We start from the raw sequence: 23,649 nt of genomic DNA on the forward strand, positions 1-23,649 counted from the left end.
TAAAAATTTAATAATTAAATAAAAAAAACATTGTATGTATTTTGACCTTCATTTGTTCAATCATCCTGTGGTGTGACATGAATTTGTAAAAGTTAAAATATTCCATGTACTCTCTCAAGTAATATGAAATCATTAAAAATGCATACATATTAATCATACAAGAACTGAAGTTACAGCATGTCACACCGCAGGACAGTGCAGAAACTGCCTGAAATGTGTCAACCAGAGCTGAAGTCATATAAGGGCCAATATGGTACAGTCAGAATGAGCTGAGGTAACCACCCATTCAAAGCTACTGAAATAACGTTTAGAAATAATAAGAAAGTGCATTTCTCGGCCTTGCTACTGATTTGAACTTCAAGCCTCATGCATGCTAACATCAGTATAGCACTCAAGGAGAGATGATTTACAAAGCAGGTTTTATCTGACACATCAGGTTTTTTACTTTCTTTCAAGCATTGTTTCAAGAACACTGACATCACAAAACTCCACAACCGCGAGGAGCTTTCAGACAACGCCAAGGATTTCATTCATCACACCCACTGTCATGGTGGCCTCTTCGCAAAGGACACAAGCAGAACACCATGTTAACACAGGCTTTGAAATGACATGAATCAAATGTGATTCTCTAATCCAAGGGCATCTCAAGCTCTTTCAGGCATCTTGCAGAGTAAAAACTGACAGTAATGGCCTGCATATGGCGGAGGTCTCTTTTGACTGAGGACAAACCACATAAAAGCTTGGCAAAGTGCATGTGAATGAGCCACCAGCTGTTTCTCACCATAATTCCACTATCAGGGATCAAGAAAAGACATTTGTGGTGAGGATGAAGCCATAATGCCTATAATAAAATGCAGAGAGGATGTTCATCACACACAGGTCTCAACCTCCATGCTGTGGTGGAAAGAGTCATGTCAGTTTGTGAAGTCTTCTAATAGCACGAAACCAGTGTCACTGTGGTTCGAAGCGCTTTAATACACACCGACACAGCTCATTGAACTCTGGGTAAATCCTCACATTTAGCCATTTACGTCAGTCTTCAAAACTAAATACAGACATTTCCTGCTCTTCAAAAACACAGAACTATATAGTTCCGGTTCTACAATCTTATTCAAACTACTGACTACTGACTATGACTACATGAAAATAGACTATAATAAAAATGGCTTATTGTGATTATTAATAAGCACAGATCTGCATCTTGGAAACAATTATATATATTATGTTTAATATTTATTAATAATTTTTTATTTGTTTTGAACAGGCCACATCAAAATAACAATTCTTAACAAAAAAAACAGTTTAAAATTTTTTGTGGAAAACCTTATATAATAACATTTTATTGAACACCAGTGTATTTTATCACATTTTCTGCAATGTGTCACTTAAAGCTATTCATTACAGTGATGTTACCACAAATGCATGGATTTTAGGTGTATCTGTGGTACAAACTAATAAAATGTATGACCTCAATGATTTATTGTTTCATATGCACAACCAGAAATGTATTTGGTCAGCAAATACAGATTTGCAAATTCTTAATAATCAAGTGACCGCTAATATATTTGTTCACATTCATAACTAATGGTGGAACAGCCTCTAAGGTACTCCACTGGTAATGTGCATGTATGTGAATGTCCAAATCAGTGAACATCAGCTGTGATCTGAGATGACTGAGATTGCATGCAGAGTAATGCAGCGGTAACACTGGTGCAGCATCTGTGTTTGGAGAAACCATATTTTTTTTAATTGAGGACATGTGAAATGAAGTGACTTCAATTGATGAGGCTAATCCAATTTAATGAAACTGAAAAGGTGGATGAAGGCTGCAGGGAAAATAAATGAAAACAGAAACGTGAAGAGAAAAATCAAAGGAACACTCTTACGTGAGCAGATATTGGATTGAGGCGTTAAATGAACACTGCTTTCATTGTGTTTTCTTAACTACTGCATATTTACTTATTTCTGTAGCAGCATTAATGGCTATTGACTCATTTTATCTGGCTTTTTATCTCATGTGCTTTTTATGATATTTCTTCTTACGACTGCTGATCAGATGAAAAGAAGCAATTATAGGGGAATAAATCGTATAAATTAGTCTATGAAAAGGTGATGGGAAAAAAACTGCCACGCTTAGAGCTAAAACATTTGAATTTGCTTCACACACAGCTGAAAGTCATCTTTATCAACTGATTAATATATTATTTTCCCCCCTCCCAGATTAAGTCAAGAAAACAGTCCTCCATATCTACTGGTAATGAGTACTTTTCTCTGTGAAGATTCAGGAGCCAGACAGAAAACAAGTTAAGGAAGAGCAAAAAGCGATAAAAACAACTGCCACTGTCTCTCTCTGAACCTTTAAAAAGAGCAATTCTCTCCCAAACTTGTCCTGGGTGAACCACATTTTGTTTGTATTCCATAAGACTATGAATATAGCACACAAAGTCATGCAGACTACATTTACTGTATTAGTATTCCTGCTTTTCTAGACTTTCAGGAGCTTTGACAGCAGAAATGGACTGATAATTTCATGTTTAAATGGCTGATAACCAATATTCAGAAACAATTTCAATATATTATTATTATTATTATTAATGACACTACATTAAATCTAAATGTAGAATTAAAAAAATTCAATAAAATAAAGAATGGTGGTACTATATAATCAAAGATTCCTGAATGTATCGTTCAGGAATCAAAATGTATTGTTTTTACAAAAATACTGTATTGAGCAGCACAACTGTTTTCAGCATTGATAATAATAGGAAATGTTTCGTAAGCACCAAATTAGCATATTACATTGTTTTCTGAAAGATCATGTGACACTAAAGGCTTGAGTAATGATACTGAAAATTCAGCTTTGTCATCACAGGAATAAAAACATTTATTTTAAATTGTAATAATATCTCACACCATTTCCGTTTTACTCTGTTTTTAATTAAATAAATGCTGCCTTGGTGAGCTTCTTCCTAAAACAAAACAAATCTTTCCAAGCAAAAATTTTCAAAAGTAGTAGATGTCTGTCTCACTTTAGAATGAATGGCTGTAAAAAGGCTGAAAGGTTAGGTAATTTATACTAATAGTATATTTCATATGTAAGTTACTTTACACATGAACACGTTCAAAGGTAAAATAAGTGCCAAGACAGTATCATTTCGATTTAGTACAAAAGTGTGAACAGTTAATAAAAAGGATTAACGGACAAGCTCTATTTGACAGCTGACTACGAAATGTGACCCTGGACCACAAAACCAGTCCTATGTCGCTCGGGTATATTTGTAGCAATAGCCAACAATACATTGCATTATCAATATTTTGATTTTGTTTTTGCACCCTCAGATTCCAGATTTTCAAATAGTTGTATCTCGACCAAATATTGTCCTATCCTAACAAACCATACATCAAAGCTTTCAGATGATGTATAAATCTCGATTTCAAAAACTTGACCGTTATGACTGATTTTGTGGTCCAGGGTCAAAATTGTCCTTTTGTGTTCTAGCATAGAGTATTGGAACAACATGAGGGTAAAAGTAATTAATGACAGGATTTTCATCTCTAGAAAGTGTCCTCACTTCAATCAGCCGGGGATCAGAGTTCTTGTGAAGGGGAAAAACAAAAGGACTCAGCATGCCAAGCGATTACGGAGGAAAAGAGGCAGAGATCGGTTTGCGGCAGCTGTGTGGTCTGAAGGGAGAAATCGATTAGTGGAGCTAATAAAATCATGCTCTAAAAGCCGGCCGACTCACCACGGCTCTGCTGACATACAGCTCCTTTACGCCGAGTGCTTATTGATCTGCCAAGGAAGTTAAACTTCATGTGCATTTTCAGCCACACACTCTCACACATCACAACAATGATTCTCAGAGACAAGCGCATACACATCCACGCATATAAACACAAAACAGTGCACAAAAAGCCATAATAAGAAATTAGATGGCAGTAATGAATCGTGCATTTCCCAGCACTGACAGTGATCCCACTGAATTAATGCAATAATGCCCTTGGCGTCTCGGTCGGATGGTTAGCCTGCTCTCCGGTGTGTCATTGTGGTGTTTTATCTCACACGGACACCTTGACTGTCTCGATACCGCATCAGGGCTAGAAACAGAAAACGGCCAATCCCGGCAGTGAACCATAAACTGACCATTGCAATAAAAGAGCCTGTAAACAGGGGAAAGACAGCATGGATCAAATGCAATTTCAAGCCTTCAAAGCCCACTGCAAAAACCCAAGAAGAGCTGTGTGGAGTTCAAAAGTCTGATAGGGAAAACTTATTTATTTATTTGATACTCAATGTGATATCAATAAACTAACCTTTAGAAAAATATCCTGATTTTGCTTCAGCCATCGGCATGTCAACATAATCAGTCTACAATCTGATTGACTACTACAAGTGTAACCTACAACTTACATTCAGAAGCAGGTTCTTCAATAGAACCAGATATACAACCTTTATATACCAGATATATAACCCTATTGGCTTAAATCGAAGTGGGAAGAAGTCAATTTTTGTGGTCTTATTTGCCAGTAGCACTCACCCTTTCAAACGAAGGCAAAGCACAACTGAATGTTTTTAAACGTTGAATTGAACTAGACACCTGAAACTCTAAAAATGCAATGCTCATAACGTGAGACTCTTAAAAAAAAGGAAAAAAAAGTGAAACTCAATGCAACATTCAAAGACTTTTATGTGAATAAACTAAGAATTAAAAAGTACAGATGTATACCAGGGTTTCATTCATTTGTGGAAAATACAAAAATTTGAATTGAAAAAGTTTGAATGTTTGATGTTTCAACGCTGAATTTATATTACATTACATTGCTCATATATTTAAATGAATTGGTTTTCACTCTTTTCTGTTATTTCACATTATTCTCAATGAAGGAATTTACATTTATGCATTTTAAAGAAGTTTGAGTGACTTCATGGTTTTATTATGCATTCCCTGGGAATTGAACATATGACATATAAACCACAAATAATTCACAGTATGTTAAAGATGTTTTACCAGTGACTGATTTTTTTTCTTAAGTGTTAAATGTGTTGAAAGAATTAATGAATGAATGAATTGTGCGCATTTTATGCAGTCCCAAGAACCAATTACATAAATAATGAATTATATATTGAATACTACCACCACTACTACTCCTTATAATAATAATAATAATAATAATAATAATAATAATAATAATAAATCATCATCATCATCATCTGTCTTTGACATCCAAGTTCAGGATAGTTGATAGCAAATGGTCTTGTTTGCATTATTTATGCATTATTTTATTTGTAAGACTTTTTTATGACTAAATTTGGTAATGGGAGAGTAAAATTATTTTTAAAACATACACCGTTCAAACTAGGCTGCTTATGTTGAAGTGTTCGGGATGTGGTTTTTAATGATGAGACCTTTTTTGTAATCAGGCTCTCAAAAAGTATATAAAAATTTGGATATAGATTTATCGGCCAACATATCGGCTTTCAAAAACAAAGGATTATCGGTATCGGCCAAAATTTTCATATCGGTGCATCCCTATTTCAAATTATGTATTTTATGCAGTGCCATTTAAACAAACAACGAACAGCTACTACTAATAATATCTGTCTATCTGTCTTTGACATCTATCTGTCTTTTACGCAGTGCCAACTGCCAATTAGCATTATACTGTGGCTCCAACACGATTAGTCACAGTCACAGCTCAGGTGATTGTCTCAAAGACGCCACCGAGATGGCAATGCTAACTGAAATCTTCCTCCAGGTATTATCCACCTCTCCTTGTAGATTACCTCCTCATCTGCATGCAGCGAGTCGTACTATAATCTGCCTCAAATCCACGTTTTGCTCCATATTGAGCGAAACAAGTTGAATTCTCTCTCTCTCCCGTTTCACCAGATCCCAGCATCCTCCAATCCTCTGCATGTCACACTCCATTGCCTCACACACACAGGAGTGTGTGTGTAATGCCCCGCGGATGCAGACACAGACATGGAAAACTCCTGCCTCCTCCCCTCATGTATTCCTCACACTGCCCTGCTGCTGACCTGAAGGCTGCAGATGACTTACGGATGAAAGCATCCACGACGCAGGGTTAAAAACAGGGCTTCGGATTAAACTCGACTCGCCATAATAATTTACTACATTAAAACTGACACAAACAATGCACAGAATGTACATGCTACACTGTCAGTTACCCATGTTAAGGTTTAATTTAGGTATCAACTTTTTCTCAGATGCTTCTCCTCAGAAAAAGACCAAAGTAGATGTACAGTAAATTAAATCAACATGGATACCACAGCTCAGAAAATGCAGTCTTGGAAGAATTCATTGAGAAATATTTGAGTTCATATTGAGATCCCTCACCTTTGATAGGAGCCTTTGAAATAATAATGAAAGAGGAATTTACTGAGAAATATTTGAGTAAATTTTTAGATCTCTCACTTCAGATTGAACAACTGATCAGTTATTATTATTAGGGATGTAACGATTCTCTCAACTCACGATTCGATTCACGATTTTGATTTCACGATTCGATTCACAATTTTTTTTTTTAACAAAACGAGATTTAAGACAAATATAAATTAAATGTGTCCTTTTATTATTGTTTGGACAAAATACTGTACATTTCTTTGTGAAATTGAAATATAACACTATAATAATATACTAATATAGCACTTGTAAATTATTGCTCTTTTGTTGGTTTTGATTGCTTCTATTGTTCTCATGTGTTAGTCGCTTTGGATAAAAGCATTTGATAAATAACAAAATTTAAATATAATGTAAATAACAAAACTGCATTTTTTTTTAAATTTTAAAACAAGCCCTAAATCAAATAAATAACACAAATAAAATAAATCTCCTCATATAAACAAACTAAGGCTTTGTCTGTGCTCTTTCCATTTAAAATTAGAGGCAACCACTGCATTTTAATCATGATGCAAACAAAGATGCTGCATGCATGCAACATGAACAGTTTTTAATCTAAATTGCATTGTATAATTTCGAAATTTGAAGCAAAAACAGAATGCTTTGACTTCAGTTTTGAGAAATTATGCATAAAAAATATCTGCATGAAACAGAAACAGCAGACGAGCTGAATGAGATGCAGATTCAGTCTCTGCCAGCAGGTGGCACTTAAAGCGTTTCTTTGGTTTCCGCTGTAAACAAAGCAGCGCTGCACTTATGAACTTTAATATGCATTATACAGAGGCAAAAATAAAATAAAAAATACCATTGAAAGAGAGTAAGTTCCCCTCAGACATACATTCATATAAACTCCTACCCCTAACTGAATCGCGATTTGTTTAGCATCTCAACTGATTTTAATCGTCATATATTTAAATAGATTTTCAACCGTCTCGCGGTTAATCGTTACATCCCTAATGATTATTATTATTATTTTTTTAAATATCATTGAGTTTTTGAATCATGAATATCGTGAAGTACTCTTATGGTGATTCAATTCCTTAATATACGACTCAATATTAATAATATAAATAAAAAATAATAAATTAAATAAAAAATAAATAAAATGAATTCAATAATTTAAAATACAATATAATGCAATATATTAATATATAAAACGTACAAAATGACTAAAACAACAACGACAACAAAAACAATTAACAATAAAAGGTAATGCTTCAATTACGATTAGGTTTCATTTAGATATCAACATTGTTTCAGATGTTTCTCCTAAACTCCAGAAAAAAATTAAGACAATTGATGCTATTGTTGAATTGTTAACTGATCAGACACCAAAGCTCAGACAACTGTCTTAGAATATATATATATTTATATATATATATATATATATATATATTTGACTTCATATAAAGATCTCTAAGTTTAGATTGGAGAATTTGATGTCTTTGGTCACAAATGTGAGCACAGACATTTTTGAAATGTTTTCTGAAACTCTAAGTGAGATAAAAACTCCATTTGCTCTCCATTTAATTTAGCTTCGGTCTAAGAGAAACAATTGAGATATTTGAAGGATCTCATTTGCAATTTGTCTTTGCTATGCGCACTGCTGCTAGAGATCATTAAGATTATTCTCAAAACACTTTTTGTCAAAAAACAGCAGTGCAAATGTGACCACAATGTCATTCTTAATTACAGAACAGGGAATTTATTTATTCTCCAAGTGACAGGAACATTAATACGCAAAAAACACAGCAAATTTGTAATGCAAACAAGACTGCTCACCTCTGTTGAGAAAGCTTGTCCACATTTTCACAAACAGTAATGTATTCGAAAGACGAATCAAAAAATCAAAACCATAAGCGAGTTGCACGGTGCTGTGAGCAGCGCTACAGCGGCTAAGCCTTGTGTCTTATCATCTGTGTGACAATAGTCTTTAAGATCAATGCACCTCCTCAGACACTGCTTCATTTCCCCTCTCTGTGGAATCCCTGAGTGTCTGGCACACAAACACACACACATAGATTCATACACCCATCTGCATGAGGAGGAGGGAGAGAGGAAAACTGTGTCAGCCGGCTAATTACCTCGGGTCACTGATGCTCATTCACTAACGCACAGACCACATATTTTGCACCATAAGGCATAACTCAGTGACAAGAACACATCATTTTCCATCTCTCTTCTTCCTATAGACTAGCAGAAGCAGTAGTATGGATAATGCTAAATGACTGCTTATTTGTAAATGCAATGATTAAACTTGTCAATGACAAATAAGAATAACAGAGATGCTGAAAGTGTGAAATATTTGTAAAATCTAGTTTAAAAGGTAAATGGCACGTTCTCAGAAATGTAAGCTTTACATTTATGTTGTTTGCATATGCTTTTAGAAAAAGTTTCAAAAACAAAATGACATAGCCATCAGGTACAATTTAATAAATTAATTTCCTTGCACATAGAAAGCCCACAAGTTTAAACATAATAATAATCAATTGCCAAAATGTTTGCAAAACATATACATTACATGCATGCATACATATAAATAAATATATATGTGTGTGTGTGTGTGTATATATACACATGTATGCATGCATGTATATGTTTTGCAAACATTTTTGCAATTGATTATGATGATGTTTAAACTCGTGGGCTTTCTATGTGCAAGGAAATTAATTTATTACATTTTACCTGATGGCTATGTCATAATATATAATTTTTTTTTTACACTAATATCATTATTCTTGAGGTTATTCCATTAAAAAAAACCTTACCAAATTATTCAGCAATAACTTATTTGACACAATTATTGAAATATGGAATATAAAATGAAAAATTAAAATTAAATTAAAAAAAATACTAAAGACAAAATAACAAATAATAAAATTAAATTATAGTAAAACACTATGCTATATACACTTATAACTTAACAGATCCAAGCCAAAAAAAATTTAATAAATAAAAAAATAAAAATAAAAATCACATCCCTGAACTAGTTTCACAGTGCTGAAAGTATCTAGGGAGCAATGACAGGGCTCCGCTGATGACTGTACTAAACCAAATGACACATTCATGACACCCTGTCGCTCAGAAGGGGCTTGTCACAAATCAGAATGATTGGCGATCTGAAAGGACCCGGGACGCTGAGAGAGAGAATCAGATGGACGGGTCCTGCCATCGGAGGTGACAAAATGAATGGAGAAGTGGCTTGCACAACCTGACACTCATGAGTAAATGGCTATGCTGGCTTAGATAAATGTGTGAGTATATGTCACCGGATGAGCCCCGTTACCCCACGGCTCAGAAAGCTTCAAGCAGCTGCCAAACGACATACTAACACTGCGGGTAACTGAATATTTCAGCCCTGGTTGGACTACACAAGCCACCAGTAATGTCACACTGAGCTATCACGGTTACATCTAGTCATCGTTTCCAAAGGCTAGCATCACCTGTTTGTGTGTGTGTTAATTACAGAACAGTGACGATGTTCTACTGATGAACGCTGGCTGAATGAGATGGATGTAAAAATAATCTTTATTTAAGCTACACAGCACAGTAGTTCAACATGTGATGCAAAACATATTAAGTGAACATGAAACACAAGCTGTGTTCCAAAACCTATTGCACTGCACTGATGAACACTGGCATCTAAGACAACATGCTACTGTAACTGAAATGGAAACACCTCTGTTGATCATAAAAAATAGCGCTCCTATAAGTTAAAACACCAGGGACAACTCAACTTACAACTACAAACTTGCAGTTCCACCTTGACATTTCATCACTTGTGATATAATTAAATAAATAATTATTAATTAATTAGTTAAATAATAATTAATCTAATTTAGTGTGTATATATATATATTAGGGGTGTAACAAAATTCACGGTTCGGTTCGGTATGTTGGTAATTGGTTCCATCGCAATGTTGGCAATATTTCTGTTTTAAACCATGAAGGTGAGCCAATGGATATCACACACAAGCAACGTGCAAATTTTGCGCAAGAGTTACGCCGGTGAACGTCTTAAAGAAAGTGAAAGTAAAAACGGAATGACAAGATCTTTCGCCTCTGATGCCGCATATTCTCTCAGAGATGACGAGACGACTAAAAAAATATTTTTATTTCATTGATTTTTATTGATGACTGAAGCGTTAATATTTTAATCATAGGCCTTTAATTTGTGGTTGCCATTGTTTAACAATAGTAACCATAGTCTTTGGATTTATAGTAAAACCATTGTTAATTTTCCTAAGGGTTGTGTTGTTGTCTGCCCTAGCACCCTCTAAACCTATTATAAAACAATATGATTATGCCTATTTGTCTGTTAAATTACTAATGTAACTTTACAATAGATAATTACGATGTTCTTTAGTATACAGTATTTTGAGTGATGAGTAATGGTCTGCTACTGCTTAACTAAGAAAACAAAAACAAATACAATAGCCTATTTACAGAAAAAACTGACCTGCACTTGAAATCCTGAACAGTAGGAACTGCACACACTCCAGCTCAAGAGCTCCACATAATCTAAACAATGAACTGCCTAACAATCTAACAACTGCTCATAGACAAATCTGCCGGAGCATGAGAGGAAATTACTCATGCAATCATCCGGTGAAATGCCGAGGGTAAAGCCATTAGGCTTAAATCCACTGTTAATGAAATGTCACACCTCTGGAGTAGAGTCCTGCTGTGTTCCTCATTTACGTTCCTCTCCATCTCATCTGTATCCGTGCTCTGGTCAGGCCAGCTCACTAGCTTTGAGCTTTCTGTGAGACAGGAGTCAGACAGGAATACTGAAACAGCCAGTCGTGTTGCTAACAAGAAACAATGATTCACTTTACTCAAGCAAAGAATAATTGGATATATCGTGTGATTTTTTTTCTTCTGTTATTTAAAATAGAATTTAATTTCCTAGAAATTGCATAAATAAATAAATAACTTTAATATTAAATAAGATATAATTTCCTGATAAAATGCAATAAATAAAATGTATTTGTTTATTAATATTTCACAGAATTAATTCACACATTAATTAAATAATTCTATGTCACTGCTCTGCTCTCTGATATCTTTCAAATAAATATTTCATGTGCATTCATGAATGTATTTGGCAAAGAGCTGTATAATAAGCAAGGAAATGTCCAGTCAGCTGGTCATTATCACAACATAAACACCTTCAGGAAGACCTGATCACTCTGTCTGGGTTTATTTTGCGATAATGACCATCTGACTTTCTTATTTTAGTGGGACAATGAAAGTGAAGCATCTGGAGTAGCTGTGCAGCATAACAAAAAACAGGAACCAGGTGTCTGTCTATTGATGTGTCCCTATTGGCCAATACAGACTAGGGTTGGGCGATGTCTGCAGTGAAACATCGTGATGGACGATGACATCGGGGGGCGGGGCGGGGTTAGGGGTGTGCCCGAAGCATTGAGCTGTTGTTTTGAATGGTATGATAATTATATTAACGGTTCCAGAAATGCAGAAAACCTGCATAACTTGCAAAGTTATACACAAAAAGGGGTCTCTTATTATCTTGCTCCAGTTTGTGAAATGGTGCTTTTAGATGTTTAGAAGCTTTGTGGTCACACAAAGCAGCATCTCTCTCCAAAACATGTTTTTAGCATAATGATGAGCTCACGCATCGGAAGAAAGTGAAAAAGAGAACATAAACAACAGTGAAAAATAATTCAAATATCACTTGTTTACCTCCAAACATATGGGCCCATTTTTCAACTTCAAATGGCGAGTAAAGGCTGTTTTCAAGAACAAGGCACGGCATATTCAAAGAAAAACCCGCATCAAACTAATCCCAGGCTACTTATTTTACAATGCAGAGTGGCAGGTCAGGCAGGCAAATGAAGATAAGGTGCATATAAACAAACAAAGCAAGAAATCCATGCCGCATACACGCTCCCAACAACATCACAGCCATAAATAACTTGTCATTCTGTGTGTGTGACCTAAGCAATTTCTCTCCAGTACATATTTTGAAGGTTAATCAAAAGGAGCTGGACGGGGGTGGGGTGGTGGGGGCCAAGTTCGTTCACGGACACACAGACAAATGTAAACCCACATGGAAAACAGGCCGAGGGGAAGGACAGGCCATCTGCTGGGAGGCGTGCGCTGGCCGTCCTAGACTCATCAAACGCCTGTTGGGTGGGTTGTCTCTCCCTCTGACTATTCGACAGAAACACGTTTGATGGCGTTTGAATAGCAAATTATCCGTGTAGTGTTGCACGCTCATGGAAAATTGGATCTGAACATTTGCATAACTTTTCTTGCTTAAACAGGAGATGTTTTTTTTTTAAACAGGAGGCATTTTTTATTTCCTCCATTTTTCCAATCACAGCACATATGTGGCCTACTCTACACCTGGTATACAGTACTTCACAATCAGATGCACTTGACCACATTAAAAACAAGGTAAAAATGCACCTAAGATGTATTGCAATCAGATCAATGAATTTAAATGTTGTCAGTGATGGATTCCACATTTGAAGAAGAAGAAGAAGAAGAAGAAGAAGAAGGAGGAGGAGGTTAAGATCAAGAAGAAGTTTAAGAAAAAGAAAGCAGTAAAGAATAAGAAAATTGTAAAGAAGAAGGTTAAGAAGGTGAAGAATCTGAAGGAGGAGGAGAAGGAGAAGAAGAAGAAGGAAAGGGAGGAGAAGAAGAAGGTGAAGAAAGAGAAGAAGGTGAAGGAGAAGAAAAAGAAGGCGAAGAAGGAGGAGGAGGAGGTGAAGAAAGTGAAGAAGAAAAAGGTGAAGATGATGGAGGAGGTGAATAAGAAGAAGAAGAAGAAGAAGAAGAAGAAGGAGGTGAAGAAGAAGGAGAAGGAGAATGAGACGACTTTTTGACTTTTAAAACCTCTTTAATTTACACTATTTCTCAACACATTACAGAGCTAATACACAAAAAAACCAACAAAACATAAACAGCAATTTTACCAATTAAAAACCATGTTTTCAAACTCACTCAGTGTCACTAAAGCATCTCTCACACCCCTCCTCATTTTGAAAAAAGGTACATTATCAGTTTGCTTACAATATGCAAATTCAACAGCAACCCTAAATTCTACCAATGATTTAAAAAGAGACAACAAGTCAACATATTGACCAGCATTTTTACATTGATGTGATTTCAGGATTGCTAACTTGGCTTGTCCCAATAAAAAAATGGCATTATATAAATGTAATCCAGCTAAAGAAAGTCCACATACGATCCATATACGAGATGCATGTTAATGGCAGGTGTAAAGACGGCCTCTGTGTTTGAAGTATACATTCATGAGGGAAGCCCACAAGGCAACATGCTCTCACAGCTCCACTCTGAGAGCCTAATTTTCCCAGGTTGAGATGAGAATGCCGCCTCACACCCCTGCTGCTCTAAATAATATAAATCTTTCAACCGAGACCATTAAAGTTTCATTCCGGCAATGGCTGTACCTCACGCACACGTCATGACTCATCAACTGAGACTACATCACCATGAGGCAACCACATTTCACCAGACGGCAGACGACTCTGCAAATGATTTATGACATTTATTCAACAACATGCTGCATAATTCAAGCAGTTTCACTAATGAGTTCACTTACAAAAAAACCTCTCGAGCTAAAAACATTTGTGAGAGCATTTAAATTTTTGTCTCAAATCCTGCGTTTTTTGTTAGGTTGTTCACGTTACCTTTTAAATGTGGCCCAAACCATACACCGGTTTGGTTCCTAAACTGACCCGCATGCATTAAAGACCTCACACTGGCAATGCCGGTGAAGCTGATGTGCAGTGAAGGCTGGCATCAAATTACATGTTGATTAATTAGAGGGCGGAAGGTAAAAAAGGGTAAAATTTGAATAATGCATTCTATGGAGTCATACATGACCTCAATAGAGCAGAATGGATGGAAGAATGATCAGAACCAGGAAAGATGGGACACTGTAAACACATTCACACATAACGAATTTCAAAATGGGCCATCCTTTGACTTTATATGTCAGCATCTTTCTGCAAATCTTATAAATTATGAAGGATTTTGAGTTAAAACCGACATAGAGTATTTGTTAAATATAAAAACAAAATATATATTGTGTGTTTGATTGGTCCAGACGCTACAAATGCACACAATTTCAGCTTGACTGTTCACATGGGCGATTTTTTGGTTTGTGTTTTGAATAAATAAATGAATAAATAAAATACTTTAAGCAAGGACAATGTTACAAAAATATTTCAATCTTTTTATTTATTTAATTACTTAATTTGATCAAATAAATGCAGTCTTGGTGAATATAAGATCCTTCTTTCAAGTCTTACTGACCCCAAATTTTTAAAAGATGATATGTACATGCAAAACAATTACATGTTCATCATAAAGTTCTCAACAATTTTCATAATATCATTTAATATGATATTTTGTCGTCATTTGCAATTAGAATAACTTTATCTTAAATGTATACATCAGTACTAACATTTTAGCTTCTATTGTTCCTGTGCAAATATCTTGTGTAATATAGCAAATACTGTATGTTTTTCACAGTTCTGTAATAAATACAGTATTAAACAAGTCAGTACAATATTTTATGATTTCTGCCAAGGGTAAATCATACATGCATTTATGATGAATGTCAAGTTTGACTGAAACTGCACAATGATCTATGAAATATCTTCACTGTTCACACTGCAAAAAAATTGATGCATTTCCAATTTATTTCCAGACACGACAGTGACCCAGATCAGAAATGAAAAGGTCAGATTCAATCTCAGAAAAAAAAGGTGCAAAAATGGTATCTTTAGGAGTACAACAGCTTGTCACTGGGGCAGTGCACTTAAAGGGGCATCTTTTAATCTTATTTACTCCTAAAAGAGTCATAGTACCAGAGGCAGACAGTAACTAAGTACATTTACTTGAGCATTGTACTTAAGTACACTTTTTGAGTATCTGTACTTTACTTGAGTATTATTTTTTCTGGGAACTTATGACTTTAAACTTCACTATATTTGAAAGACAAATATTGTACTTTTCACTCCACTACATTTCTATCAAGGTCCTCGAAGTAGAAAGTCGTAAGCAGCTTTGAAAGTCAGTGGGTGATTTCTTTCTTTCTTTTTTTCAGACCGTTTATAAGTAATCACTCTTGTAGGGCTACTTGAAGTGATTTCCCAACATTTTTTGAACACTGACTAGTAGTGTTGCTTTCGTCATATATTGTGTGTTTGATTGGTCCAGACGCTACAAATGCACACAATTTCAGCTTGACTGTTCACATGGGCGATTTTTTGGTTTGTGTTTTGAATAAATAAATGAATAAATAAAATACTTTAAGCAAGGACAATGTTACAAAAATATTTCAATCTTTTTATTTATTTAATTACTTAATTTGATCAAATAAATGCAGTCTTGGTGAATATAAGATCCTTCTTTCAAGTCTTACTGACCCCAAATTTTTAAAAGATGATATGTACATGCAAAACAATTACATGTTCATCATAAAGTTCTCAACAATTTTCATAATATCATTTAATATGATATTTTGTCGTCATTTGCAATTAGAATAACTTTATCTTAAATGTATACATCAGTACTAACATTTTAGCTTCTATTGTTCCTGTGCAAATATCTTGTGTAATATAGCAAATACTGTATGTTTTTCACAGTTCTGTAATAAATACAGTATTAAACAAGTCAGTACAATATTTTATGATTTCTGCCAAGGGTAAATCATACATGCATTTATGATGAATGTCAAGTTTGACTGAAACTGCACAATGATCTATGAAATATCTTCACTGTTCACACTGCAAAAAAATTGATGCATTTCCAATTTATTTCCAGACACGACAGTGACCCAGATCAGAAATGAAAAGGTCAGATTCAATCTCAGAAAAAAAAGGTGCAAAAATGGTATCTTTAGGAGTACAACAGCTTGTCACTGGGGCAGTGCACTTAAAGGGGCATCTTTTAATCTTATTTACTCCTAAAAGAGTCATAGTACCAGAGGCAGACAGTAACTAAGTACATTTACTTGAGCATTGTACTTAAGTACACTTTTTGAGTATCTGTACTTTACTTGAGTATTATTTTTTCTGGGAACTTATGACTTTAAACTTCACTATATTTGAAAGACAAATATTGTACTTTTCACTCCACTACATTTCTATCAAGGTCCTCGAAGTAGAAAGTCGTAAGCAGCTTTGAAAGTCAGTGGGTGATTTCTTTCTTTCTTTTTTTCAGACCGTTTATAAGTAATCACTCTTGTAGGGCTACTTGAAGTGATTTCCCAACATTTTTTGAACACTGACTAGTAGTGTTGCTTTCGTCAACGAAAATTATGACTAAATATCGTCGTCAACTAACCTTTATCACATGATGAAAACGAGACGAGACGCAACGAAAATGCTGGTCATGTAACGATGACTATAATTAAATGTATAATGCAATATTGACGAATAAAAACGAGACTAAATGTGGTTTACAAAATGAAAACTATGCTAAAATATCTCTTCATTTTCGTTGACCAAAACGAGATGAAACAAAATGTTATAACGTTATTTCGTCTCGTTTAGTCGCGTTATTATTATTATTTTTTTTATTTGTGCTATCATTAGTAATTTCTTTATTTGTTCTTATTTTATTATTAACTGCTTAGCCTCCTTGTCATTTTTTATTCAATTCAAAGTTTTAAATCAAGCTATCTCGTGCTACTGCAACAAAATTACCCATCTGTAAAATCAAAAATACACTGAGTGAGCGTAAAGAAAGGTTGGGAAACACTGATTTAGAAGACGAAAACCAAACAAATTTAAGTCTGACACAGAGAAAGAGACCGATGGCCGGCCAGCCGGGGTTTGTCTTTTTTTAAATTTATGTATGTGTACTTCTAACATGTTTGGTTGGTAAGCCGTTCTGTGTGTGACATAAAAGTACAGCGAGAGCGATTAGACAGCGATTTAAAATGTTTGTTTTGATGTCAAATAAGTCTTGCTGTTTTTAGGATTTCACTGTCCACTCTGTTCAAATGTGGATGAATGGCTACACATAGATGTGTGCACACACTGTAAGAACTGTGAGAACACTACCATCCTGCTTTTGTGGGTGTGGGTAGGGGTGTTAATTTTTTTCCCACATTCTAAAAGCTCTTTATTCCAAAGATACTACAAGCTAGTCAGTGTATTCAGTAGGTGTAATGTATTCTAAGTTGCTTCAAAAGTATTGCAAGTATTACGTACAACAATAAAACAGTGCATTGACATAAAAAACAGGAAATTTACTTTTTGTACTTAGGTACTTTTAAAAGCAAGTACTTCTGTACTTTTACTTAAGTAAAAATCTGTCTTTACAACTTTTACTTGTAATGGAGTAATGTTTGACCAGCAGTATCTGTACTTTCACTCAAGTACTGGAGTTGAGTACTTTGTCCGCCTCTGCATAGTACTTTATAGGTAGTAAAGGGGTACAAAGTTTTTCAGAAGTCAGAAGGAGCTTTATTACCAAGTATGTTTACACACACAAAGAATTTGACTTGAAGACAGAAGCTTCCAGTGCAGAAGAAAGTATGGACATAGTGCAAACATACATGATAGTGCAGACATACATAGGAATAACACAGTAGATGTGGAATATAACACTAATAAGAAAAACAGAAAATTAAATAATAATGCACTATATACAGACTTAGAAGTGTAGAAAAAAAAGGTAATTGTTTAAAAAGTTGTCCCTTTAATAGTAGTGCCCCAGTGACAAGCCGCTGTACCCCTAAAGGTATTATTTTTGCACATTTTATGTCTGGCAGCAGTGTTCAGTATTTTTGCTGGTAACAATATCATCCAAAAAAACAAAACAGATCTGTGACGCACATGACGGGGGAAAAAATTACATTTGCGCGACACTCAGCTGTGAATGTAGCTTATGTTTGTTTTAATCTGAGGTACTTCAGACAGAATCAGAGCAGACATGCGTAAGCTATGATGACTCAAAGAACAGGAAGAGTGAATTTGTCTGGGTTATTCACGTCATTAGTCATAGTTTTGGCCACCTTATCAATAGAAATGGAAAGGAAATAAAGGTGAAAAGGAACAGGACTTGGAAATATGAGTCTCAAAGTCTGACTTTTTTTAATGATGTTTACAAACATTATTAATCTTAGTTAAAAAATACTACCATCTTCACCTGCAATGAACAAGCCATAATGACGAAAATGTCTCTTTTTATGATGATAGCACTGCCATCTAGTGGACACTACTGCTTTGACCACAACAAGAATATGATACACATGTAGGCCTACAGTCACACACACATGCACTTTCACACACATGGACTACAGAAATGTACTCAGTATATAGTAAGCAAATGAAGTGCCACGTTGGCAGAAACACTCTCAATAATCCATCAAAGTCAGCGCACAGATGTGAGGAGCGAGCACAGCTATTTTCCTCAGCGGTCTGAGCAGATCTGATCTACTGTCAGTCAACAGGACACCACGGTAAAGCACAGCACATCCTCCCTGCTGTAATTACATATGTCCGGCTCAGACTACAGCAAATAATGAGCAGCCTGCTTAAAGATTCAGAGCCACTGACACCGCCTGCAGCGCGAGGCACTGTCCAACTCAAACGGCCTCAATCACAAACACAAACGCTCAATGAATTCATTTGAATGCTAATTCATTTTACAAACACAGCAATAGACATTTATGTTAATGTTATTATTAGTGCTGTCAAACGATTAATCGCATCCAAAATAAATGTTTTTGTTTACATAATATATGAGTGTGTACTGTGTGTATTTATTATGTATAAATACAAACACATGCATGTATATATTTAAGAAAAATATGTTGTTTATATATTAAATATATAATAAATAACAATATAAATATATAAATGTATATACACTTGTAAATATTTTCAAAATATATACTGTGTGTATTTATATAGACATAATAAACAAACAGTACACATAAATATATTATGTAAACAAATAATCGCGATTAATCGCTTGACAGCACTAGGTATTATGAAAAACATACTATTTAATAATTATTATTTAATATACAGTATGCATATATTTCTATTAAAGATTTAACATTTCAAATATTCACAATAAACTCAATATGATTTCACGTGTGATATAAAAATGTTATATTTTGTGCTGTAAAATATAGCACTATATTTAATGTGTATCATGACAATGATTGTTTGGTACAAAATAATGGGTTTCCAGGCAGAAAAAAAGCCTATCGAAATATATAGCAAATCTCATAAAATTGCAAAGAATATTGCATAAATCTGAAGATATTGAGTTTCTTTGGCCTAGCCCTAGCTAACCTATTCTTTTAAAATGGCAGTTGAGGCGTTTACAGATGACTGCCCAAATGCACCAACCCCTGCAGCTCTTATTGCTGTTTATTGAAGCTCCATGGAGCACCAGAGACACTCCCACAGAGAGAGAAAGATGAAAACACGTGAGCTTTCACTCCCAGACATCCCTGCAGGAGCAGCAGCTGTGCGGGGCAGATCAAACATCACCTCTGCTTTTCACACACTCATATAGTTAAAAACTAAAAAATAAATATATATCACTCTCACACTCTCACATCGACATGCGCATGTGGGCTGACGTGCATACCACCAGCCAAACATAATCTGACAAACACATGGAAAACTTGATGACACACTTACAAACTATGCACTATGTATTTATATCACGTTATAGATGAAAAGTGAATATGCTTGTCACACCTCTACTGAGTGCTTAATCCTGTTCTGTTCACCAGAGTGGAAACTGCATTTCATAACCAAATTCACTATGGAAAAGTTCAGGTAGTGACAACTGCATATTAAATCTGCACAGTCAGTACAAAACTGAACTGAACAACTACTTACAAATGCAATGGCATCACTATTTTGGATAGAAGAGCTATGGATTGAAGAGCTATCCAAGTTGCTATGGAAAAAAGAAAAAAAAAAAAAATCACAAACAGAGACAAGTGTCTTGACATTAATAGTTTTTAATATCAGACTTTTCACCAGTAGGTTTAACCACCAGCTTTACCTGCAACTCATGTGTTACAGTTGAGTACTTATTTAGCTGAAAATAGTTGTGCTGCTTACTATTTTTGTAGAAACCATGGTAAAAAAAAAATTGGATTCTTTGATGTTGAAAGTTCATAAGAACAGCATTTATCCTATTTAAAATAGAATTCTTTTGTAACATTATAAATTAATTTACTGTCACTTCTGATCAATTTAATGCATCCTTGCTCAATAAAATAATACATTTTTCAAACTTTTGGTAGTTTATATGGTATATAATAGTTTATAATTTAAGATTTAATATAGATAAACAACATAAACAATCACAAGAACTTACATTGTGACTCAGAAGTCAATATTATTCCATATGGACAAATTTCCATCCCTGCTAGACCTCTGATTTCTTGCGAAAATGTCAAACTAACATTCATGTTTCTAGTTTACAGCTGCAACCATCACAGGTACAAAAATGAACACTTCTGTAGACAAACAGAATGATAATTTAGGCAATCTTGAAATATGTTTTCATTCCCCAAACTGTCTGTGTATGTGGCCTCTACATTTAATAGTAGAGTTACATCATGGTGGGAAAAATAATATCTGGGATTCTTCATGGGGGAAAACACACAGATTATTTTACCAGCATTCATAAAGTCATGAAATTCACTATGACATAGCAGACCTTCTAATAGTGCAATAAGCTCTTCAAACTGAATAAAAATTTCCATTTTGCTCTGGCTGCCCCTTCAAAAGAGGCAACAATTTTCCCATGGACTCTAACACAGTCCGTCTAATGTCTGTAGGCTATATGCTACTTTTCCACCAATCTAATGAAAGTTTGGTCACCACCGCTCTGACACTGTGCTGGCAGCCAGAGTCTCGCCTGCCAGTCCGGATCCAACTTCTCACGCTTCCTCTGCCCATCATCCACCAGTGCAACCCTAACAGTTTCCCAGGTAACATGCAAAACAAGAGCGTGTGTGTTTAAATATAAAGGTAACCTGGCATGCATGTGGTTCCTACTCATAAACTGAATGAGCTGTTAATACAGCTTCATCTTTAGTCTCAACAGTGCAAATAGCTTTGTTCCACCCACCAACCAGACTGTGAACACACTGATAAATTGTCACTACTGGTCAAGTGCAGGTGCTGCCATTCGCACCAGTAACACATGCCAGCACCACCACAGGCCTGTGAAAGAGACTCGTTATCCTCGAAGGTCCATGTGAGAAGCATACTTCAGGAATTTGTCAGAGACACCCAAGAGGTTACAAAGATGATGCACATGTCTCGGTTCGGCTATTTCTGCCCTCTGAGTCAAACGCTAACTCAGGGCACATTACCATCAGAGAGGTTTACGCCTGCAAAAAAAAGCATGTCATCTCAAAGCATCAGAGGATTCTCTCCTCTGGGTTACAGAGGTCTTACCTTGACTGCCGCTGCTGCTGAGACAGTGCAGAGGAGCAGGACCCGAGCTGACGCTTGCTGTGGGCAGCTCTCTATTATTCAACTGTTTGACCCTCTTGAGGTGAGACTTTCCGTTGTAGTGGACCTGGGCCTGCGCAGCCGAGTGCAGTTGGATGTTGCAGACTTCGCAGAGCGAGTAGAGCAGCTTCTTCTTCTCCTGCTGGAGCTGCATGTCTACGTTAGAGTCGCTGGAATCCTTTACCTCCATGCAGCCTGGGATGGCGAAGCACAGTTGTCCATTTTCTATCAGCTGGGTGGGGCTCAAGGGGGTCTTCATACCTGCGGGACAACAAAGAGACGAGGGGTTGAAATGCAGAAAGTGTTTAATGCAAACCAGGATTGGTGATGACTCACCTTCTGAATTCTGCATCACCCCACACGGGGCTTTTTGAAAACCAGGTGGGGAGAGTTTACATCCTAAAACCACCAAGGTAGAGAACTGAAAACGTGTGTGAGTGCGGATGTCTGGAGCGCTTGTGTGGGCTAAACGGGTGGCTGAATGTTCTCATCTGCCTGAGCTCTGACTCCTCCCCTCCGCACGCTCAAGCCAAGCTTCCCCACTTATGGAACGGGCACAGAGCTACGGACTGACCTCCTGTGCCCATCTGTTGCCTTTGGTAAGAGACCCGACTCGCATACCTCATACCCACGGTTCTTATACAACCATCGTGAAGACAGTCGGCCTAGGGGGGCACGAGCAGCTACGAAGGGCTTATTCCTGTCAGTGGCAGCAGGCGCCAAAACCACTATTGTGTGTCTTGGGGTCTGTAAGACTGAATAAATTATATAAAACCTCCCTCCCGAGCCTCGACCTCTCAAGCACTACAATTGAATGGCTGGCGTAATGAATAGCTGCAAAAGGGGAGTGTTGCGCTCTGGGAAACGGTGATCTCTTTAATCTGAAAATTGCAAAAACTGCATATCTAACCAGTCTGCACTAATGCCACGGCTGGAGGCTTCCTGGGCTGGATGATAAAGGATAAAGGAGCATAAAGATACCAATTGAGTCAGCTGCACTTTTGAGAGCATGCTGGGGATGAAATATCCATTGCTGTGCTCACGTATGCGTGTACATGAGTGTGAGAAGAGATAGATTGCTGCTAAGCTCAGCCAGGTGAATCTCATGAAAACATGTCTTAGGGCTGGTCGATATGGGCAAAAATTCATATCTCTGTATTTTTGGGCCAATTTGCGATATACGGTATATATCTTGGTATTTTCATTTTTGCATTTTAAAAAAATCTGTATTTAATATATATTTATTTCTCTTACAGCCCAATGTTGTCCAACAAAACAATACATATTAAAGGCTATGAAAACAAATAAAGTGAATGTAACCATGTAAGCAGGGCAGGACTTAGGGGGGCGGGGGCCCCTGGGCTTGAGGCTATGTTTGGGTCCTATACTGGCTATTAACAATCAAATGAAATCATTATCAACAAAATTCATAGATGTATTGTGCATAAATGTTAAGTTTAAATATAACATTTTAATGTAGAAATATTAAATGATTGCAAAAATGAAATAAGCAACTTTTTTAAATATGAAACTAGAACCGCCAATAGGTGGCAGGAAGCTCCTGTCTTAATGAGTGAGTTGAATCAACCGATTCGTTCAAAAAGCTGATTCATTTAACTTTGCAAACGACTGTACTTATAGCCTGATTGAATCATTTGCTGGTCCGTGTAACGCTGAGGAACAAAACACTGTTGTTCGGAGACGCAGCGGTTCTGCTC

The 23,649-nt window shown here is 36.0% G+C and overlaps 1 pseudogene; it reads right to left on the reverse strand.

The window, feature by feature from the left end:
* Positions 1-21,824: 21,824 nt before the first annotated feature.
* LOC107562707 (zinc finger protein 385B pseudogene) lies at positions 21,825-22,384 on the reverse strand (annotated as a pseudogene).
* Between the last annotated feature and the right edge of the window lie 1,265 nt (positions 22,385-23,649).

This window comes from Sinocyclocheilus grahami, unplaced genomic scaffold, assembly GCF_001515645.1.
Source record: "Sinocyclocheilus grahami isolate Dianchi unplaced genomic scaffold, SAMN03320097.WGS_v1.1 scaffold834.1, whole genome shotgun sequence".
NCBI classification, from domain to species: domain Eukaryota; kingdom Metazoa; phylum Chordata; class Actinopteri; order Cypriniformes; family Cyprinidae; genus Sinocyclocheilus; species Sinocyclocheilus grahami.